The sequence below is a fragment of the Myodes glareolus genome, chromosome 17, assembly GCF_982192425.1.
Source record: "Myodes glareolus chromosome 17, mMyoGla1.1, whole genome shotgun sequence".
Lineage (NCBI taxonomy): Eukaryota > Metazoa > Chordata > Mammalia > Rodentia > Cricetidae > Myodes > Myodes glareolus.
Genome location: NC_142042.1, coordinates 21,455,681 through 21,464,824, shown reverse-complemented (window position 1 = coordinate 21,464,824; position 9,144 = coordinate 21,455,681).

Here is a 9,144-nt window from a genome sequence, read left to right as displayed (position 1 = left end):
AAGCATACTACATGAAGTTAGAATTTTCTATTAGGCAACATTACTTGCTAAGAAAAAGAAAATATTAGTCATTGACTGGGAAAATAATTCTCGGCACACGTATGTGACAAGGTCTTCATCTTGAGTTTACTAAAGAACACCTTCAAACCAATTAAAAAGAAAAACAACCGAGCTCATTTTAAATAGCAAAACTCTTCTCTTCAATTGCGTGTCGTTGAGGAATGAAACATCCAAAACTTACTGACAACATAAAAATCATCATTTCTTTTACTAAAATTATACAAAAATGGGAAAGCCTCAAAGGTGACAGTATTCATCTGCCTTAAGTGGCAGCAGCATGGCAGACGTAAAGGTGAAGGCGGGTTTAGTCCCTGGGGGGTGATGTCATCTGAAGGTCTGCTCATTTACATATCTCCCCATCATTTATGGACAGAGTTCCAAACCTCATCAGTCATCATTGTCTATAATAACACAAATGAACCATTCACAGGGTGGCCTGGCCTTGGCAGAGGAGAAGAGTTGAGCTGCAAAAGCAAACATTTCAGGAGAAATTAAATATTAAGGTCTAGTCTCAGAAGCTAGCTTGATTTTTTTTCCTGCCATATTGAATTTAAAGGTTTAAAAAAAATCACAGAGCCAAAATTCAGTGGAAGGGGCTATGTAAAATGTTGTTGAGTGAAAAAACAAAGTATGAAAGGGGCTTTTGGGTGAAAGAATGGACTAGAAGCAGAAGTTGATTCATGTAAGTAAGCCAGTGAGACGGAAGCATCAGAGTAAGAGAAAGGAAAGACTTTACTCCAGAAAGAGATATGAAGAGCTGCAGACATTTCGATGGGTAGTGACGGGATGCCTGAGAACCGATGATGCACCTAAAGAACTAAGTCAAGCCAGTAGCTCTAGCCACATTGCAGCCTGAATTTGGGGAGGAAGCAGAAGTCTCATGCTGACGATAAGTCAAGTGGCCCTGATGAAGAGCCTGGTAGGCCAATCCCAGGACCAGCACAAAGTCCACAAAAGCCTCTAAATGGCTTTCTCTTCCATTTGCTTCCTAATCTGCTAATATTCACTCTAACCCATATTTGGCATTAGTTCAATACCTCTTTGTGAGGTGCCATGTACTTCCTATGAGTCCTCAACACAGAATCCTGAGAACGAGCAAATCTTTCAATAACAGTGGACAGTATGAGGCCGCACTGTGGTGCTGCCCACTGCAGTTCACTGGGATCTGTTTGCTGTGCCCACTGCTGCTCCAGGGATCTGTTCTCTGTGCCCATTGGAACTCCTGGATCTGTTCGCTGTGCCCACTGCAGCTCCTGGGGTCTGTTCTCTGTGCCCATTGGAACTCCTGGATCTGTTCGCTGTGCCCACTGCAGCTCCTGAGACCTCTTTACTGCCCTCTGAAGGGGGTTGGCCTACAGTCAGTCACCCTGTGTCTTTGGAAAGACTTCATGTTTTCCTAATTCCTGACAAACTCGGCTGTTAAATTCCCGCTACTCACCTTTCGCTTGCCTAACTCAGGAGGCTTTACCCTCTCTGCTAACTGCTGTTACAATTTAAATGTAAACACTTAAAATAAACACAATCATTTGTATTATGAGCTGACTTAAAATAAAGGTAAAAAGACTGGGCAATCCACAAACCTTTTGGGAATGTATAAGGGCTTTACTATCTTTCACCATCTTGATAACCTCAAGGCCAATGTCACGGAGAAATTTTCTGAGACACATGGCCCACTTGTCTATGTTTGCTGTGCCAACAATGAACAACAGAATTGGTTGTCAGGCTGATTAAAAACGTAGGATTCTCAGGACTGAGCCTCTGAGACCCTTATACGTTAGCCCCAGGATTAGGCACCGCAGGGCCTTCCCTCGCCAGGCACATCTGAAGAAATAAGAACTCTGGCTGTTCTGCTGCTTAGCTCCTTACCAGCTGACAAGGCAGTGCCTTAATTTAAATTCTCATTAAGATGCAGCCGCTATAATCTGGCTTCACTACTGTGGTGAGGCCTCACGTCCCATGCTAAGGAGACTTATTTGTCTCAATTGGGAGGCCTCTAATCACGATGACTCAAACGCTCCTATTTCTTGGAACTGGAAAATCAGGATGGAAATGTACTCATTCCCATACCAGGATTCCAAGCATGATAACCGCTGGCTGGAGAGGGCCTTGGGGGCTGCCAACCGTTTCACCTGTCTGCCAACAAACACAAACTCTTCCCAAATGAAAAGTAAAGTATAACTTAAAGTCTAAACTTCAACTCACCTTGCTAATGTGAAAATCATGCATCTTTTATTCACACTGTGTAGCGCATATCTAACAATCTGTGCATCCTAGCTGAAGCTTGCGGTCCCCTGAAGCTGGCTTGTCACTCATTCTTGTTGTTCTAACCATTCTTAGAGCGTGAAAGGATGTCCAAGATTTCCTCCATGGTAAAACACAATAAAGAGAAGTGACCTCTGGGACAAACTGTGGTGTAAGAAAGCACCCTACACCCATACCTCTACGATAGGGAACCAGGGAAGAAAAACACGTTTGCGGCCGACACCCTGGATTCTGTGTCTTCTATTGTCTACACCACTCAGGGCATTTTTTTTAAGCACTAGAGCTTGCTAACCCCACGGGGTGTTCTGAAAAATCTCATTTCACTTAACCTTGCAGCAGCGGGTGGGAGTGGGAGGTCATTTCGTTCCTTTCCTTGTTCTCTGTCAAGAAAGTCAATCTCTCTGGAAGTTCATTATGTCTTTGTGAAGTTCTTATCCTTCACTGAACAATTAAATGCTGGGATGACCTCAGGCCCCTTCTCTGTGCACAGTTCCATCCATTGCTGCTAATTAGATAGCAGTGCGCACGGCATAGACCACATTCATCACCCCATCTCGTGGTTTTTCTCACTTGTGGATGGAAAGACGCATGTGCCCACTCGAGTCTCCTCAAAACTCAACATCGGCAAAACCAAGTTTAGAAACGTCCTCCTGAAAACTGTGTTTTTTATTGTTAGCACTGAGGCTGAAACCCTAATTCTTTAAGCTGGGGGAGTTAGGAACTTTCAATAGTTCACCCTCCCTCAACTTCTAATCCAATCCTTCAAGTGCTCCCCAAACCACCTCCTAGACCTTTCAATTACGTACCTTTCTCTTTGTAACTATCATCTCCTCTCTAGTTTCTTTCCTTTTATTTCATGGTTGAGCATCAGTGACCTTCCTATGAGCATATCCACATTGCTACTGGCTTTGATGAGACCTCTGACAAGACCACATTTACTGTGGCATCTACCAGATCCATCGCAATAAAGAGATATGCAAGCTTGTCAAAGTATACATCTGTATGAACACTCTTGGGATAAATGAGCCCATTAACCCCCCCACATCTTTATGTCAATAACCTTTGCAACATTCATGTGTTTGTCATTTTGGTCCTGGTCAGACATGGTAGCCTCCCTCTGTTCTTCTGTGCGTCCTCTTCATGAAAAGTCTTCGAGAGATTTTGTCTAGAGTGATTGATTGTTTCTCCTTTTGACTATTTTACTTTTCCTACTGTTGTAATTTCTTCCAGGAAGTCCTCCCTGTATACATTCTCAAATCACACTGTATAAAGTAGATGTTGAAAGTAACATGTTCTGCATATTTATGAGGTATACTGCTGTAGTACAAGTTCTAATAGATCTTGAGAATAAAAGACCAGAGTCAGATATAGAAGAAAATGCTGAGAGAACAGAGAAACGAAGGAGCCAAATAGCTACCACCTTACCTCTCAACTTCCCAGCCGAAAAAAGAGTGAGTTCCTGTTTCTTCCTGCCTTATCACATCCTCCCTCTGGCCAACCATATCACTTCTGGTCTGTCTGTACAGACCTCCAGACCTCTATGGTTAGGTAGTGGCTAGCTTTGCCCTCTGATCGTCAGGTACACTTTATTTGTATAAACAAGATATCACCACATACTGCTTGATTAGACATTTGCTTCTCATGACAACAACATCCACTAAGTTGTGAGTCTGAGGACTCTGCTAGTGATGACTAGTTTGTCCATAGAGCGTAGAATAATATTGTGCAGACAGACATTCGATGTGTGTTGGGAACTAAGGGACACATATGTCATAGTGCTTAGAGCATCTCTCCTTCCAAATATTTAAATATGACTGAAAACTTGACAATATGAACCACACTGATGGCCTCTTTATCATGGCAATTAAAAGCTGAACTCCATGGCAGTGCTCCTGATATTCAAACTCTGTTTGTCAAAGATTTACTCATTCTTTGAATATAGATTTAATGTAACTTCCTCAGACAATGCTACTGTTAGAATTAAGTTCCTTTACTTCACATTTTCATTCTTCAATGTATTTCTCTTACAAATTCCTTCACATCTGAATAAAACAGTAATTGTTAACATTTAATATTTGATGACATTTCTATATTTTAAAGAAATAAATATCATTAAGTAAATTTTAAATTGAGCCTGGTTTCTCAAATCATGCAGACTGTTAAGTCGGGTATTATATATATCAAGTTCATTCTTTTGTTTTTAGGGTCTAGAACAAGTAGAGGTTTATAATTTGTATTCAGCAGACATCTCCTAAATGAGTGATTTAATCTGCATAGAATCCTGAAGCATTGCTGTGAGTCAATGTTTTCCTTGGGTGTATTCCCCACATACCCAGAAAGTTCAGACTCAGACTTAACTCTGTGACGCTGAAGCTGAATGTACTGGTACAACAGTCCTGCTATTTGTCACACAGGTTGGGGACAGAGGCCGAGGCATTAACCTCAAAGACATACACTCAGGGTTGGGTTCCCAAGAAAGAGCCTGTTAGAGACTTAGCCTTGCTCTTGGGACTTAAATGCGCATGTTGGATTAAATGCGCGTCTTTGTTTCTTTTAATGAAAAGGTGTCCAGCTGAATGACTTCTTTTTGCTTTAATTTGTTGTAAAAACTTGAGTCATTCGTCGTTTTAAAGTTCACTATGTGATCTATTCATCTGACTACGTTGTCTGTTTATTTTGGAGTTTCCCAAGGGGAATTAGATATTTTTTTTCCTCTGTGGTTTTGGGTTGTTTTCCTAGTTAGCATCTGCAGCATAATCAAGGACAAATGCCCAGGGCTCTAGGCAGAGGCTAGGGATGGCTCTCAGCACAGAATGAACTCTCATCAGAGATACAAGCTTCAGACGAATGAGCTTTGCAAGATGATTTGGAGTAAACAGAGGGGAAGTGTTATCTGAGCTTTTGTTCACTATACATTTTTCAGGCTGAGGGTGACTGAGCTCTTAGGCAAATTGCTACATTGAATGTGGAGAAGGTCTGTTTTACTCTCTAAGTATGGAAAATTTAAACAGCCTGTGAGTTATGTGTATGTTGTTTGTGTGTTGTGTTGTGGATGTGTGCATGCATGTGGTGTCTGTGTTGTATGTGTGTTGTTTGTGAGTAGTGTGTGTGTATGTGTATGATGTCTCTCCATGTTCTGTGTGTGGTGTGTGTGTGTGTGTGTGTATGTATGTGTGAGGTGTGTATGTGTCTCTGTGTGTGTGTGTCTGTGTCTGCGTGTGTGTGTGTGTGCAGAGAGAGAAGCAAAGGAGATGAGATACAAACACAGAGAAACAGAGATGGAGAAATGGCGACCAGGTATAATTTCAGGCTTACTACACTGTTCTAGAGTGTTTTCAGAGTCACATTATTTAGTGACATGGTAGACAGTTTAATATAAACCATTTATCTCCTCCAGAAAGGATATAAACAATTCTGAAGCTTATAAAATTTCATGGTCACTTTCAGAAAAAAAAATGTACTAGAGTAATTATTCATTTATAAATGGGAGAAAAATCACAACAAACTATAAATGTCAAAAGAACTAGAAACACTACAATAAATATTCTTCTATAATAATAATAACTTCTATGTAATTGACTTTGTAATATTTGGTCACCATTTTATACGATTAAAAAAAATTATGAAAACCATTTTCTCCAGAAAGAAAAGGAAGTCAACATGAATTGATGAAACTTCTGTTAAGTTACATTCAGTTGTGATATCTAACCATGTCAGTACACACACCCCCCCCACACACACACACACTTTCAGACAGCATGGTAAACTCTATTTGTTACAATTTTTATCAAAACAAAACCCTTACATTGCACGATGGATTGAGAGTATGGAATTTATCAAGCATCCCTCACAGAAGAGAACCCAAGACGACACGCTCTGCTTCTAACCTGGTATGTCTGATAATTATAAGAATTATCCCCAAACTAGCCTGCCACTCCATACATTTCTGACATTGCTTTGCTTCCACAACCCACAAAATTCCAGTACGGAGAGCTATAAAATGCATTCATATAATCATGCTGAGCCGAAAGACAATCAGCGCAGTGAACACCAGGACACAGAAACCTAACTTGATCCCTACACTTGACCACGAGCCCTGGAAATATACCATTAAATCCTACCCAGGCTCTCCACCCCTCTTGCCCTTACCTACATCCCCACGATACCAATTTCCAGTACTATTCGGCAGAGAAAGGGGAAAAAGGAGCAAGCTTGGTCAGGACTGATTTCATCTAAAGAACCAACACTACAGCAGAAACATGGCTGAATGGATTCACCCCTGAGTTCCACTCAGAAGAACTTGGAAGGAACATCTGTAAATAAAAGACTCTAAAAGCTAAATGCCATTAGCTTTGTGGTGATGCTGCCCTGTCCTCAGTTTTGTCCCTGGTGAGGTCTCATCCATCAGCTTGTTGTTTTATTGTGGAATCAGACTGGGAAAGGCCACCAAGTTAGACAGGAAATCTGGCCTCGGGCAGACTGGAGACTTGGTCTAGCCTCTTAAGGCACTGAGATCTGAGCCTTACGTCTTGTCCTTTTTGTCTCTTAGAATGTCAAGGAGAAAATAAATTTATCCTTGGCATAGCAAGTGCTTCGATTTTTCATTATGTTCACAGGCAAAGAATCAACCAAAGGGACAGCCTGCAATGTTCCTATTGGGAGGTTGTGTTTTCTATCTACAAAATGTAGCTGCCACAATGAGAACATATCTGAAATAAGAAATTTACTCATTTGAGTGGGCTGTGAGTTCTTACATCCCAATGGGGGCACCTTGATAGCCTTGTGTTTCTTCTTTGCACATCACCCTTAGCTTCAAAAGTCCCTGATCATTGCGAACACCAGCTGAATAACATTGTCCTGGGACACAACTAGCCATCTAGTGGCAGGATAGCAATGAGCAAATCCCCCAAATCTGTGTTTTACTGCACTATGGCTGTTAGCATAGCCAAGTAGTTAGTGCGGACTTGTAAAACTGAAGAGTCCTCCCTGACTTTCCCACACTTAGCCATGGGCTAGAAAGCACGTAGGAGGGGACAATGCTGACATCTGGGGTACTGGCAGAGCTCCCCGTTTTGAAGCAGATCTACAATGACCTATGTACAGAGATGTTAAAAGACCTTCAGAAAAAATATGTTGCTTTGATCCAGGTGAAAAGGCTTGGTTTTCTTAGTTGCTGATTGACAAGCCTCAAGTTCCACCCAGAGTTCACCTGCAGGAAAACCTTAGGGGAGACAACCACAACAACCTGATGCAGGTGAAACAAACAAAACCACACACACACAAAAAACCTGAGGGGCGCTTCTGAAACTTTCATATGCATAAGATTACATGTGTGAACCTCTCAAGATTATTGCTCAGAATCATAGAGATTTTGCCTTAGAACTCATTTTCCCCCTCCCTCTTCTTCTACTTCTTCTTCATAGACCAAACACGTACAAATCATAGGACAACCTTCTTCTTCTTCTTCTTCTTCTTCTTCTTCTTCTTCTTCTTCTTCTTCTTCTTCTTCTTCTTCTTCTTCTTCATCCCTCCTTCTCTTCCTCCTTTTTCTCCTTTTCTTCCTCTTCCTCCCAACCTCCTCCTTCTTGTTCCAAACAAACACTCCTAGTGATTTTATGGTCATGATTCCTTGCAATACTCAAGAAGTACGACTATAGATTTCCAAGCTCAAGTTAACAAAACTGAACTCTTTTGAGGGCTACATAAAAATCAGGTCAGTCTCCAGCAGAATTTGAGTCAACAGCTAGTCCTAATGTGCTAGCTTATTCCCTTATTCCCTTTTTTGTCTTCCACACCTAAAAACTCTTCCTCCATTTTGTTTCTTTGGACTGGTAATCCACTTAAGTTTCTAAGTGCTGAATTAAGATGCTTTTCAGACAGACACTTTAACTAACTTTGCATCATCATAAACTAATACCTGAGAAGAGCAACTAAATGATGAAAGGTTCAACACAAGAAATCCACCTGGTTTTCTGTCCCTTGGCCACGTTGCATCCCAGTTGGAGCTCAATACAATTTAATTAAATGAATGAATTGTGAGGTCTCCCAAAAGCAAGGAGAAGATCAGTGTACATAATGCACACTACCTATTGTTTTGGTTATTAATTATTAATTACCTTAAGTGAATATTTCAGTATCTCTAGAGATCAATGCAGATTCCTTGCTATTGGCAAAACTGGGGGTTGCTGAAGTTCTCTGTGCAAAACAGTGTCGTATCATCATACACCCTGTCCACATACTTCTAATCACTCCAAGTTACTTACATTATGCAAATGATGCATAAGTAGTTGCTGGTGCTTGTATCGTAGCAAATTTACTTAGAGAGAGAAAGAGAGAGAAAGAAAAGAGAGAGAGAGAGAGAGAGAGAGAGAGAGAGAGAGAGAGAGAGAGAGGTTCACTGCCTGGTCGGATGACCTGCACACTTGCAAAGCTGCAAAGTGGGAAGAACATCCAGGTCACAGGGGCATGTGCCAAGGAGAGCGTCTCTACATTAGCCTGATCAGGAAACAGAAGCAAAGGGTAATTCTCTTTTTCTTCTTTTATTTTCCTGTAACCGCCAGCTCGTAGCCAGTGCCCGTCATATTCTGGAAGGATCTTCTGTCTCACACTCCTCTCTTAAAATGCACTCCCAGATACACCCAGAGATGTGCCTTTCTGGTCTCCTGGGCCATTCTGGATTTAGTCAAATTGACAGTGACAATCATTCATCCCAATCTGACGCTGTGAGCATCACACAACAAAGCACCGTTTTAAACCTTGAGATTTACATTGATGTTGGGGTAAGAAATTAGCGTGGATAAGTCTCTCTGTTTTCACATGTTG